Raw genomic sequence first — 15,491 nt, 5'->3', positions numbered from 1 at the left:
GGTGGACAGTGACTTGCTAGCTACGTTAGCTAGCTAGCTGGGATTTTCGACGAGTAATCTGCCTCCCGAAAAAGCTTCTCCCAAGTGGGTGGGACCATGACTCCCGTTGCCTGCTGCACTGCTGCTTGGATTCGATCCGGCGATCTGTTCACCGTCCGCCTGGCCTGTCTCCCCCTGTCTGGTACAGGTACCCTGAACGTGCCGTCCTTGGCCAGCTCTCCTGCTATCTCTCTCAGAATGACCTTCTTGATCCAAATCAGTCAGGTTTCAAGACTAGTCATTCACATGAGACTGCTCTTCTCTGTGTCACGGAGGCGCTCCGCACTGCTAAAGCTAACTCTCTCTCCTCTGCTCTCATCCTTCTAGACCTATCGGCTGCCTTTGATACTGTGAACCATCAGATCCTCCTCTCCACCCTCTCCGAGCTGGGCATCTCCGGCGCGGCCCACGCTTGGATTGCGTCCTACCTGACAGGTCGCTCCTACCAGGTGGCGTGGCGAGAATCTGTCTCCGCGTTTCTTTCCACATGGAAGAGGAGGTCATTAGCTAGCTATATCTCTTCAGTTTCGGAGAATGGTCCTTTACGACGTCCAAACAAAGTTGTCCTGTGGCTGTTGTATTTTGGAGATTGCGAGGAGCATATCTTCTGATGTGATCAAAGCAACAATATTGTTTCTTATTGAGGRTATTTACAATTGACGTGTCCTGGCTGCATATCAGTTCAAAATAGATATTCATCCATGGGGTACTGTATTGTAATGACCTCTGCACAGACGGAGGAGGCTTCAAAGGCCTCTGCATTTGGTTGGGGGGAGTCTGTGAAACTCTCCTGCCAWTGTTGGGCTCAATGGCTTTGACACCTCTCACTTCACACCTCAGTGCCAGTTGAAGTTGCAGACAGATCTGTTCTGTTGTAGCAAACTTGGTAAGATTAATTTAGCACTTAGTCCTTACAAAGGACAATATATCATTGTCATGTATTTTTCTTCTTGGCTTTAAAATTAGCTTCAGACTAAACATTACTCACTCAGTTCAACGTTGGATGGTGTTTTCAGGTTTCTTGTGCTTCTTTTGCTGGTCATTGGTTTGCCAGAGCATTTGCTGTATAGACCTTGGAAATAAGAATCTTTGGTAGTAGTAATCCTTCCAGGTAATTTTGTCCAAAATCAGGTTGTAGGTTTGGAGTTTTGGTTTGGAGTCAAGGTTATGTTAAGTTGTGGAGGGTAGTATCCTGTATATGTCCTTGTGGAAAAATCCAAGTTTATTAAACTCWAAATCTATCTTTTTGTAAGAACATGCTGAAAAATTTGGGAGCCCATCTGCTCTCTCTCTCTGTCTCTCTCTACCTGCTGTAGACTCAATGGTATAACCTTTGTAAAAACMATGTACCTGCCTTTGAAAAGGGATTTAAGGGTGTATTTCTCTGGCTTCAAAGGTGTAATGTAAGTGACATGTTGTTCAAAATAATATAATGTATAATGTTAATGTAGATACGCATGAGCACGCAGCTTCAAGTAAAATGATAAACATTAGGGTAAACCTTTTTGTTACAATCATTGGGAAAAATACACTTCAACGTAGAATAACTGTTGTAACAGCACCTATAAGTGAAATTACAATGTACGTTCAATGCATTTACATATTTCACAGGATATATCAAAATGCCAGTTATTACAATGTTGTTATAAAGAAAAGCATTGTAACTACAATGTTTCTACACAGGAACAAGCAACTTAATGTAAAGTGAAACACATCATGAATTACTCATATGTTACAACGATGACAGACACCAAATACAGTACTTGTCGTTGTGATCAATGGGAATCCCATCTCAATCTAGGAAAAAACATTGTTACGGCACCTTTAAGTGTAATTACTATGTACTTTCAATATTTTTTTATATTTTGCAGGGTATAAAAAGTTATTAGTTATTACAATGTTGTTATAAAGAAAAGTATTGTAAATACAATGTTTCTACGCAGGAACAAGCAACTTAATGTAAAGTGAAATGCATTTTATTTACTCATGTAATTAAAATGTAGTTACTATGTTACAGCGTGTTTTGGATTGTGGTAGGTGTAAGTTTGGTAATACACTATGTTTGGAAGCAATGGAATCCAGAGTCTCCCATTTCATGTCATATCCCCAAAAATGTACGTGGAGTGACCCAAAAAAACACTGATAGCAACAAAATCTTCTRATAACCCTGTCAAAAGAATTACACACATACATTTTCTCTAGGATCGTAGTTCCAAAGACATCGTATTGGTTGATATACAATGGGGCAAAAAAGTATTTAGTCAGCCACCAATTGTGCAAGTTCTCCCACTTAAAAAGATGAGAGAGGCCTGTAATTTTCATCATAGGTACACTTCAACTATGACAGACAAAATGAGAGAAAAAAAATCCAGAAAATCACATTGTAGGATTTTTAATGAATTTATTAGCAAATTATGGTGGAAAATAAGTATTTGGTCAATAACAAAAGTTTATCTCAATACTTTTTAAAAACTTTTTAACAATACCTTTGTTGGCAATGACAGAGGTCAAACGTTTTCTGTAAGTCTTCACAAGGTTTTCACACACTGTTGCTGGTATTTTGGCTCATTCCTCCATGCAACAATAACAATAACATCCCACACCTCAGCTTCCTGGAGTGGACTAGCCACCACCGGCCTGAGGAGAGACACATGGAACGAGGGATTAATACGATAATCTGGGAGAAACTGTAACCTGTAGCATACCTCGTTCAGTCTCCCCACAAACCGCGACCCAGCTTCCGGCAGGGCAGGTAGAGGGCAGGTTTCGGGTCGAGAGCCAGACCCGGTCCCCCGGTGCGAACAACGGGGCCTCGCTGCGGTGGTGGTCGGCGCTCGCTTTTTGCCGCCTCAAGACCCGTTGTAGGTGCACATGGGCGGCGTCCCAGGTCTCCTCCGAGCGCTAAACAATTTGTCCATCGCAGGAGCTTCGATCTGGCTCTGATGCCAAGGCGCCAGAACCGGCTGATACCCCAGTACGCACTGGAAAGGAGAGGGGTTAGTGGAGGAGTGGCGGAGTGAGTTTTGGGCCATCTCTAACCAGGGGATGAACGCCGCCCACTCCCCCGGCCGGTTCTGGCAATATGACCACATAAACCTACCCTCATCCTGGTTTACTCTCTACACCTGCCTGTTACTCTCGGGGTGAAAACCTGAGGTGAGGCTGACCGAGACCACCCGACGTTCCATGAATGCTCTCCAGACCCTGGACGTGAACTGGGGACCCCGATCAGAAACTGTCCTCAGGCACCCCGTAGTGCCGGAAGACGTGTGTGAACAGGGCCTCCGCAGTCTGTAGGGCCGTAGGGAGACCAGGCAAAGGGAGGAGACGGCAGGACTTAGAAAACCGATCCACAACGACCAGGATCGTGGTGTTGCCCTGTGAGTGAGGAAAATTGGTCAGGAAGTCCACCGACAGGTGCGACCACGGCCGTCTTGGAACGGGTAGGGGTTGTAATTTCCCTCTGGGCAGGTGCCTGGGAGCCTTGCACTGGGCGCACACCGAGCAGGGGGAAACAAGGTGGCCAAGGTGGGCCACTAGTACTTCCCGCAACGCACCGTCCGACCGATGCCAGGATGACCAGAGGAGGGTGACATATGGGCCCAATAGATCAAACGGTCGCGGACAGCAGACGGAACGTACAAGCGCCCAGCTGGACACTGGGGGGGAGTGGGCTCTGTGCGTAACGCCCGCTCGATGTCGCATCCAGCTCCCACACCACCGGTGCCACTAGGCAAGAGGCCCGGAAGTATGCGAGTGTGATCCATGGACCGCTCCTCTGTGTCATACATCCGGGACAGTGCGTCTGCCTTAGCGTTATGGGAACCTGGTCTGTAGGATAGAGTGAAAACAAAACGGGTAAAGAACATAGTCCACCTTGCCTGGCGAGCGTTCAGTCTCCTCGCTGCCCGGATGTACTAAAGATTGCGGTGGTCAGTCCAGATGAGAAAAGGGTGTTAAGCCAATGTCTCCACGACTTCAGAGCCTTGACAACAGCTAACAGCTCCTGGTCCCCCACATCATAGTTTCGCTCCGCCGGGCTGAGCTTCTTCGAAAAGAAAGCACAGGGGCGGAGCTTTGGTGAAGTGCCCAAGTGCTGAAAAGAGCATGGCTCCTATCCCAGCCTCGGACGCGTCCACCTCCACTATGAACGCCAAAGAGGGATTCGGATGAGCCAGCACGGGAGCCGAGGTAAACAGAGCCCTCAGGTGACCAAAAGCCTTGTCTGCCTCAGCCGACCACTGCAGCCGCACCGGTCCCCCCTTCAGCAGTGAGGTAATGGGAGCTGTTACCTGACCAAAACCCCGGATAAACCTCCGGTAGTAGTTGGCAAACCCTAGAAACCGCTGCACCTCCTTTACCGTGGTGGGAGTCGGCCTATTACGCACGGCTGAAATGCGGTCACTCTCCATCTCCACCCCTGGCGTGGAAATGCGGTACCCTAGCAAGGAGACGGAATGTTGGAACAGACATTTCTCAGCCTTGACATACAGGTCATGCTCCAACGGTTGACCAAGCACCCTGCGCACCAGGGACACATGCTCGGCGCGTGTAGCGGAGTATATCAGAATGTCGTCGATATACAACACTACACCCTGCCCGTGCAGGTCCCGGAAAATCTTGTCAAACAAAGGCCTGGAAGACTGATGGAGCATTCATCAACCCGTACGGCATGACGAGGTACTCATAGTGCCCTGAGGTGGTACTAAATTCCGTCTTCCACTCGTCCCCCTCCCGGATACTCACCAGGTTGTACGCGCTCCTGAGATCCAATTTTGTGAAGAAGCGCGCCCCGTGCATTGACTCGATCGCACTGGCGATGAGAGGCAGCAGGTAACTATACCTCACAGTGATCTGATTGATACCTCGATAGTCAATACACGGGCGCAGACCCCCATCCTTCTTCTTCACAAAAAATTATCTTGAGGAGGCAGGTGAAGTGGAGGGCCGAATGTATCCCTGCTCCAGGGATTCGGAGACATATGTTTCCATAGCCACCATCTCCTCTTGTGACAGAGGATACACGTGACTCCTGGGAAGTGCTGTGTCTACCAGAAGATTTATCGCACAATCCCCCCGTCGATGAGGTGGTAATTTAGTCGCCCTCTTCTTACAGAAGGCGAGAGCCAAATCGGCATATTCTGAGGGGATGCGCACGGTGGAGACCTGGTCTGGACTTTCCACCGTAGTCGCACCGATGGAAACCCACACACACCTCCCTGAGCACTCTCGTGACCACCCCTTGAGAGCCCTCTGTTGCCACGAAATAGTGGGGTCATGACAGGCCAACCAGGGTAAGCCCAGCACCACGGGAAACGCAGGAGAATCAATAAGGAAGAGACTGATTCTCTCTTTGTGACCCTCCTGCGTAACCATGTCTAGTGGAGCGGTGGCCTCCCTAATCAGCACTGACCCTAATGGTCGACTATCTAGGGCGTGCACAGGGAAGGGCATATCCACAGGAACAAGGGGGATCCCTAAACTATGGGCAAATGAACGGTCAATAAAATCCCAGCTGCGCCTGAATCTACTAGCGCCTTATGCTGGGAATGCGGGGAAAACTCAGGAAATGATATAAACACATACATGTGAGCAACAGGGGGCTCTGGGTGAACCTGGTGCGACTCACCTGGGATGACACAACAGTACCCTGCCTGCTGCCTCGACTCCCTGAGGAACCCCCCCAGCACCGACCAGCAGTGTGTCCTCTTCGGCCACAGATGGTGCAGGGAATGGCCCCTCCTCCGGTCGCCCTAAGTGCAGCACCTCCCAGCTCCATGGGCGTCGGAGCTGAGGTGCTGGGGGATGGAACTGACAGGCCCCGATCCGGACATCCGTGGGCAGTCAGCAGGTTGTCCAGCCGGATGGACAGGTCCTCCAGCTGGTCCAATGTGAGGGTGGTGTCTCGGCAGGCCAACTCCCGACGAACATCCTCACGCAGACTGCACCGGTAGTGATCGATCAGGGCCCTGCCGCTCCATCCCGCGCTGGCGGCCACGGTCCGGAAGTCCAAGGTGAAATCCTGCGCGCTCCTCGTCCCCTGCCTCAGGTGGAACAGACGTTCACCTGCCGCTTGACCCTCAGGCGGGTGGTCGAACACTGCCCGAAAGCGGAAGGTGAACTCTGCGTAATGGTCCAATGCCGCGTCTCCTCCACTCCAAACGGCGTTGGCCCACTCCAGGGCTTTGCCTGAGAGACAAGAGACGAGGGCGGACACGCTCTCACGCGCCGAAGAAGCCGGGTGGACGGTCGCCAGATAGAGCTCCAGCTAGAGTAGAAACCCCTGGCATCCGGTAGCCGTCCCATCATACTCCCTCGGGAGAGCTAGTCGAATCCCGCTGGAACCGGGTGAAGGAGGGATGGACAGTGGGAATAATGGAATTCTATGGGAGATATCATTTTAAAATCGGCACATGCTCATTGTTTAAGCTGGAGACTCCATTTATCTTCCCAGAGCCTTTAAGAGTCTTTAAAATAAAATGAAAATGTTTTCTAATTTGGAACCACTAACAGAATTGTTGAGGAATCGGATCGTAAAATATAGGAATCAATTACACCTTATCAATACCAAATCGTAGCATTTGTATGAGTGCCAGTGAGTGGCAAATGGAGGGATTCAGTTCATTCTCTTTATGTGTTACTGGAAAAGGTTCGTTCTGCAACCTATGACTAATTTTCACTTTATGTTTCAGGGGACAACGTTGACAAGATGTGTGAGTTGGACGACAGCTCTTATTTTTGAAGCTCAGACAGCGGGGGGGGGATCAAGAAAAAAAACGAAGGACAAATTAGTGAAACTGCTAAATGCAGTGGTAAGTGTCTTGACACTGCACAAGTTTAGATCATGCATTCATTGAAATCAAAGAACAGTAGATACTTTTTAAGTGTTTAAAGGCAAGCTAGCACAATCAAGCTGTCATTTGGCATGGATATTCATGGAACACTAATGAAGAAAAGTTACATTCAAATCCTCTCAATATTACCATAAAGTAGACATGCAACAATATTTGCCCACACCCATGGAAAATCCCTTGGTCACGTTGGAAAGGCCCGATGATTGTAAGGGGAACACAAGCGACAAGCTCCCTGTCTCTCCCAGCATAATTACTACATTTTTCAACTAAGGTCAGATGTCTTTGAATTGCTATCAGCTATTTCAACAAAAGCATATTCCTGTTAATATTCCTGTTAATTTATTAAAATCAGTTTGAAGTGCAGCTAGCTCACTCCTGCATAGGCCAGCCGGCAAAGGGGCGTTGGATGGTAAACTTTGAGCTAGCATGAGTTAGCCTTGTTCTTTCGTTGACTAGTTTACCCTCCTGTCATAAAATAGTGCATTGTGGGTAGAGTTCTGAAACAAGGTCCAGATGCATTAGAAAAATATGACTGACAACCTACATTTTTACCTTTAAAACACTCAAATACATTTTTACTTTCGGGAAATCTCAACTGCTTAGGGGTTCTGTAAGTGACCTACGCTGTTACTTTGTGGGTATTTTAGCATGGAACCTTGTCTTTAAGGGCAAGTTTTAGGCATAATGCACATGGGCAGTTGACACTAAGGCTAAAATGCACATACCGGACAGTTGGCTGACTGCTCCTCACCCCGCATAGGATAGACCAGAGTTAACCACAAAATCATTATATAAACACGGTGTTCCCACAGCCCCAACGTTGAGTTATCACATCATTTGAACAGCTTGTTCTGCGCCTGTGCACAAGTGTAGCCAGCTGCCAATTTACATTAGTACTACCACTCGGTTTTCCAACACCTTAATTAAGATTACTCTACAATCTGATAATTTTGGCAAAAGCCATATGGCATATTTGATATAGATTAAAGTATAAAATGAACAAATTACCTGAGTAGTAATAGTAACTACTTAGTATTTGTTACTAGATAGTAATTGTGTTAGTAACAACATTTCAGTTTTATTGGAATTGCAACTGTAATTACATGGTAATATTGTTTAGAGCCGTAGGTTATTGAACAGGTGAACAAGGTATGGGGGAGGGAGGACTCAGGGGGAGGCGTTCTGTTTATACATTTTTTTTCTTTTTTTAATTTAACCTTTATTTAACCAGGAAGGGCTCATTGAGATTTAAAATCTCTTTTCAAGAGCGTCCTGGCCAAGATAGGCAGCACCAAGTCATTACAAAAATTACAGACAAACAACATGAAAAACTACAAGTAATCTAGTAAAAACCATAGAATTCACAAGAGTATAACATAAATCAAAAACAGCAAATTAAAAACATTGACAGGTCAGGGAATCAGTCTCAAGATCATTCATCAGTGATTTAAAAATACCAAATCGGGACAAGTTCTTCCAGTTTAAAAGTATTTTGTAAGGCGTTCCAAGACGATGGCCCTTTTACCAAATTCAGTTCGGACATTTGGAACATGTGTAACCCAAACTGTAATTACATTGCAATTACTATTTACCTACATTGTTGTTACTAATAGCATTACTATGTAGTTACTATATAACATCTTCGGTATAAGTGTGATTTCTAATGTTTTCTAATTAAACATCCTCAATCATTCTGTACATGCTGACGTTAATTTGGTTTTCTAGCTTAAGCTTGAGTTATGCAGAAGGAAAGATATAAATATGTATGTTTGGAATGAATGCTGTTGTGTTCAGATTTCCACAAGCACATTAATAAATTGCTGTATGTTATAAACTGTATGAGCCAAACTCCCGGACAACATAGCAGATAGGTACAAGAACGTCCTGACAACTTACTAAAAGAAGGGATGCATATCCACTGCTTTCCACAGCGTGGGTGTGAACCGTTGTGTTGAAACACCGTGCCATGTTTAACGGTGAGAAATCGCAGAACGGTGAACTTACTAAATGACTGAAGAGTTTGACTGTGTGATATTAGGTTTGCTTCTTGTGTAAATATTTTCCGTCTGGATTTGAATGATTTGTATGTATGATTTGTATGATTTGTATCTGGCGATGAGTGCCCATCTGGCAGACATCGTGCTAGTGGCTCCAGAGTTCCTTCGTTCAAAGACAGTGTTTGACAGCTCTAAAGTGACGCTCAACCAATATGTAAGAAGGATCACCAAAAATGCAATAGCAAAAGTAAGCGATGCTATAAAAGAGAAGAGGCTTAATGAACTGCTCCCTGTCACTTATACGTTCAAATAAACACTGATTATGTACACTCATTCACACGCAGACACACACTCACACACACTAGGTAGAGATAATGTGAGAGAAAGTAAGAGGGTTTTCTGAAATGAGGCAATTGGAAGTGCTCCATATACCCTATAAATGTGATTTTGCACACATTTACAGTGCATTTCAGTTCATTGTCCTGTTGGGAGTTGAACCTTCACCCTGGTCTGAGGTCCTGAGCGCTCTGGGGCAGGTTTTCATCAAGGAACTTTCTGTACTTTGCTATGTTCAGCTTTCCCTCGATCCTGACTAGTATTCCAATCCCTGCCGCTGAAAAACATACCACAGCATGATGCTGCCACCACCAGTCTTCACCCCAGGGATGGTGCCAGGTTTCCTCCAGACGTGACGCTTGGCACTCCGACCAAATAGTTCAATGTTGGTTTCATTAGACAAGAAAATCTTGTTTCTCATGGTCTGAGTCATTTATGTGCCTTTTGGCAAACTCCAAGCAGGCTGTCATGTGCCTTTCACAGAGGATTGGTTTCCGTCTGGCCACTCTACCACAAAGGCCTGATTGGTGGAGTGCTGCAGAGATGGTTGTCCTTCTGGAAGGTTCTCCCATCCCCACATTGGAACTCTGGAGCTCTGTCAGAGTAACCATCGGGTCCTTGGTCACCTCAGTAACCAAAGCCCTTCTCCCCCGATTGCTCAGTTTGGCTGGGCGGCCAGGTCTAGGAAGAGTCTTGGTGGTTCCAAACTTCTTCCATTTAAGAATGATGGAGCCCACTCTGTCTTGGGGACCTTCAATGCTGCAGACATTTTTTGGTACCCTTCCCCAGATCTGTACCTCGACACAATCCTGTCCCGGAGCTCTACGGACAATTCCTTCGATCTCAAGGCTTGGTTTTTGCTCTGAAATGCACTGTCAACTGTGGGACCTTAGACGGATGTATGTTTTTCCAAATCATGTCCAATCAATTGAATTTACCACAGGTGGACTCCAATCAAGTTGTAGAAACAGCTCAAGGATGATCAATGGAAACAGGATGCACCTGAGCTCAATTTCGAATCTCATAGCAAAGGGTCTGAATACTTGTGTAAATAAGTTATTTCTCTTTTTTAATTGTAAATAATTTGCAAAAATGTATAAAAAACCTGTTTTTGCTTTGACTTTACGGGGTATTGTGTGTAGATTGATGAGGATTTTTTTTATTTTATCAATTTTAAAATAAGGCTGTAATGTCAAGGGGGTCTGAATACTTTCCTAATGCACTGTATGTTTGCTAAGGATACAGCATGTTCTGGTTGTAAATTCTAAACAAAAATAAACAAAGTATTGTAAAAGGTTGACGCTTGCTCCAGATGTGCAGTGGAGAGAGCAGTCTGTACACGTTCCACGAAAGATAATCACAGAATTTACATTAAGTTGCTTGTTCCTGTGTAGAAACATTGTAAAAACAATGTTTTTCTTTACAACGACATTGTAATAACTGAAATTGTGATATACCCTGACAAATATTTAATCATATGGAAAGAAAATAGTATTTACACTTTAAGGTGCTGTAACAAAAATGTTCCTAGATTGAGATGGATTCCCATAAACCACAACTACAAGTACTGTATTGGGTGTCTGTGTCTGCCATCTTTGTAACATACTGTATTAACTATAGTAATTACTTGAGTATTTCACAATGTGTTTGACTTTACATTAAGTTGCTTGTTCCTAAGTAGAAACATTGTTTTTGTGATACTTTTCTTAATAACAAAATTGTAATAACTGGCATTTTGATATATCCTGTGAAATATGTAAATGCATTGAACGTACATTGTAATTTCACTTATAGGTGCTGTTACAACAGTTATTCTACGTTGAAGTGTATTTTTCCCAATGATTGTAACAAAAAGGTTTACCCTACTGTTTATCACTTTACTTGAAGCTGCGTGCTCATGCGTATCTACATTAACATTATACATTATATTATTTTGAACAACATGTCACTTACATTACACCTATGAAGCAAGAGAAATACACCCTTAAATCCTTMTTCAAAGGTAGGTACATCGTTTTTACAAAGGTTATACCATTATGTGTTTCACTTTACATTAAGTTGCTTGCTCCTGGGTAGGTACATTATAGATACAGGCATATCCATTGTAAACACATTGCTCTTACATTTAATTCAGTACATCCTTTAAGCCAAATTATATGGAAATAAGATGACTGAAGCTGCAGTTAATGAAAGGGTGTGCATTGTTACGACAGCTGACAGTCCTAGCCTAGCTTATTTTGCTGGTAGTGACTCATGTAGTTACATGTAACAAGGCTACGTAATAGGATGCATTGTTAGTATGGTGCTACACAGGAAACTGCAAAAGTGTAATTGGAACAAGACATCTTGTAATTACATATACTGTACATAAATCATGAGTAAATACACATTTGGAATAACCTCCGACAAGGATCTGTAATTGCGTATCCTTGTTCCACTTGTGTAATAACCTATATCGCTAAACCTGTATTACAGTGTAATTGCATAGTATTTAGTAATTGCATGTAACTACTATGTTATAAATACATGTTTTACTATTTAGTTACATATTAATGTACACTTAAGGTAAAGTGTTACCCAAGTTTGTTATTAAGGCACATGAAAGTTCKTYTGTTAAAAAAGTGGTTTATCAACATATAGGTWTTTATTTTTATATAATATTCTCACCATTGACCTGTACTCCCACATGTTTTCGATCCTTTTTTATGTCAAGGTACATCTCCAGTTCATAAAAACATTATTATTATTCAATATTAGCATATACCTCTAAGTACTTCAAAGAAATACATGTAGCTCCTGCTGATTTGATATAGTACATAATGATGGTATACTGTTGGTTCCAGTTAAATCAAACATTGCCTTTGTATCTACCGGGATACTTCTGTTGAAATGTCCTGCAGTGTTTTCATCAAATGTTTTCATCAAAGAAGCGAACATGTGACCACAGAGCAAATCTTTGTTGGGGGCCCTGATGATTTTACCTGGCAAAGTTTTGTTATCCCATACTACCATGGCAACAAATCAGCAGTAATGTACACATACTAGCTGTGGATATTACCGTGTGGGTTGTGTGTGTGATTATGTCTGTGTTGTCAAGCTACGGGTCTACGTGATGGAGAGGAATAAGAAGCAGGCTCCTTACTTTGATAAAATTTCTCAAAGGTTTCAACCGTTGATAGATAATATAGCTATACACCCTTTGAATTAGTGGTGACGATAAACCCTGGAGTTCCTTAAAACCTCTCTGGGATATGTGGGACGGTAGCGTCCCACCTGGCCAACAACCAGTGAAAATACAGAGTGCCAAATTCAAATAAATTACTATAAAAATTAAACTTTCATGGAATCACACATTCAATATACCAAATTAAAGCTACACCTGTTGTGAATCCAGCCAACGTGTCAGATTTAAAAAATACTTTACGGCGAAAGCAAACAGTGCTATTATCTGAGGATAGCAACCAAGCAAACAAACACAGACCATCATATTTCAACCCTCCCGGCGCGACACAAAACGCAGAAATAAAGATATAATTCATGCCTTACCTTTGACAAGCTTCTTCTGTTTGCACTCCAATATGTCCCATAAACATCACAAATGGTCCTTTTGTTCGATTAATTCCTTCGATATATATCCAAAATGTCKATTTATTTGGCGCGTTTGATCCAGAAAAACACCGGTTCCAACTTGCACAACGTGACTACAAAATAGCTCAAAAGTTACCTGTAAGCTTTGTCCAAACTTTTCAAACGACTTTTGTAATACAACTTCAATACCGGAGGAAAACAATGTGTAGCATGCTTTCTGGTCATGGGCCTCTAACAAACAGTACACTTCACTGGAGCCTCATTCTGAACATGGCAACTTCTTCATTTCTCAAAGGAAAAACCTCAACCAATTTCTAAAGACTGTTGACATCCAGTGAAAGCGATAGGAACTGCAGGAAGGTCCCTTAGAAATCTGGATTCCCAATGAAACCTCATTGAAAAGAGAGTGACCTCAAAACAAAAAAAATCTCTGAATGGTTTGTCCTCTGGGTTTTGCCTGCCAAATAAGTTCTGTTATAGTCACAGACATGATTCAAACACTMTTAGAAACTTCAGAGTGTTTTCTATCCAATACTAATAATAGTATGCATATATTAGCATCTGGGACTGAGTAGGAGGCAGTTTACTCTGGGCACGCTTTTCATCCAACTGTGAAAATACTGCCCTCTATCCTAGAGAAGTTAAGAAACCATTGCTAGTCAATGGTTCATATTTGCACCTTTTGTTAGTTGAGGGGTTCTTCAAGCAACCTTAAATGTTTCAATGTAGGAACCCTGGACTGGAGACATGACTTAGTAGATGCGTGGCTTTCAAATAGATATCTGTTCTTGTTTTGTCTTTACATGTTACAGGTTGTAAACAGTTAAAATGATGTTTTAAATTAAATGATATTTGGATGAAACCAGATCAAAGTATGAAAAACTAGTGATGCTTCTACATTAATATAGATTGATCATAAAGTTACTGGTCCACTCCCCTTTGTCGAACACTTGGAAGGTGGGGTTATTAAGGGGATAGGGTGACCCTAACTCTCATTTTAATACACCAGTGGTAACATGATAGTCTCTTACCTGATTTAAAAAAGTACCAGCTTGTAYCCAACACCAGAAAAGGTGTGTTTGCAGAGGGGTGTGGTTTATGTAATGTAACTAGATAGCTACTTTACTGGTGCCAAAATTTGACTGTAGGGTGTCAGCAAATATAATTAAAAGTTTACACTATTCATCTATGGCAAATATTTATATGTCTCACCCTTCATCTGTGTATGGTATAGCTAGTTACTGGCTAGCTAGGTCTTCAGCCACATAGGTCAAAAGGGGGGAGGGTCATACAGAACTCCAGTTGTCAAGTCAACACATCCATCAGTGCTGCTTTGAACCACAAGTTCACAATAGCAATGCCAAATGGGAGATGTAATAAAAAAAAAATACATCATGACTAGTTTTATCCAATTTGGCGACAGATTTGCATGCAACTATTCTAAAACTAAATAAAACACTATGCGCATTTTCCCACCAAAGATTTGTTTTCATCAAATTAACTTGTTGTGGATAAAAGGCTGTTTGTGATGACAAAGAGCACATAAAAATTACTTTTGCGTTTAAATTCTCTATGTTCAGAATACAAAATACAAGTTCAATGGGTTTCCATCGCATTTTCAACTCTACTGATTTTGGTTTTGTTCTATAGCGAATGTTCCCCACTCCCGTATTGGCACGTACGCTCTTATCAACAGCTTACATATACAGTGTGGGTATAGCCTACATTATGAGATCATTATGGACAAAAGAGGGTGATTCTTTTTATTTGTCATATTGCACTTTCACCACCCTGTGAAGTTCATCATAATGTATTTCATCTGTAGCCTAATAAACTGTATGCTTTCCCGAGTTGTGTGGGAGGACCCACAATATGTCACTCTGTGCTCCAAGTTTACTTCGATATGATGGTTACTATTCAATATTTGAGCATAAAAGCGTTTCCACAATTATTTCTCACATATTAATTTTATAGACACAAATATATCCCACCTTGTCAAGCACATTTTGGAAAGTTTACAGACACATTTTCTGTTACCATCACGCCCGTCCAACATTTACTTTACTTGCATAAAGGTTGGATGGAAACCTGGTTACAGATGCAATTTCAACGTTGTTTGATTGGCTTTGTATATCACCATTAGTTTGAGATGATTTTACTGCAACACTGCATTCAGTTGGTTGACATAGGCATTTCAAGGAGCTGTCAGTCAAGGCGAGCTCATTGAATATAAACTCCCTGCCCACTCAGTCTGTCTTTTCAAACTTTCTTGTAGTTGGCCATGAGAGAAAAATAACTTCTTCAATATTTTGAGCATTTCTATCCAAAAACAAATATAATATGGGTGACATCTTAGTCACTCAAAAGACTATTTTACATGATTTCGAATGACTGTCAGGACCTTGTGGTTAAATACTGACAGTTGTGTAGCTTCAATGACGCTTACAGAGGTGTATGAGTTCCTCACAAGCATTGCAAATCTCACAACTGCAATAATTAACACTTTATTGATATGTGTAATTGGCAATGTTATGTTATTAAATTTATTTTGGAATATGAAGGTTGTATCAACATTCCAGGGAAATTAATGTGTAGTGTAACTATTTGAAAGCCATGCCTCCAATAAGCCACACCTCCAATCTTTTGATAGAATTCCACCGTTTTAACACATAATAAT

Source organism: Salvelinus sp. IW2-2015, linkage group LG14, assembly GCF_002910315.2.
Source record: "Salvelinus sp. IW2-2015 linkage group LG14, ASM291031v2, whole genome shotgun sequence".
In the NCBI taxonomy this organism is placed as follows: Eukaryota; Metazoa; Chordata; class Actinopteri; order Salmoniformes; family Salmonidae; genus Salvelinus; species Salvelinus sp. IW2-2015.
The sequence above is the reverse complement of the archived record's forward strand: the minus strand, read 5'-3'. Positions refer to the sequence as shown.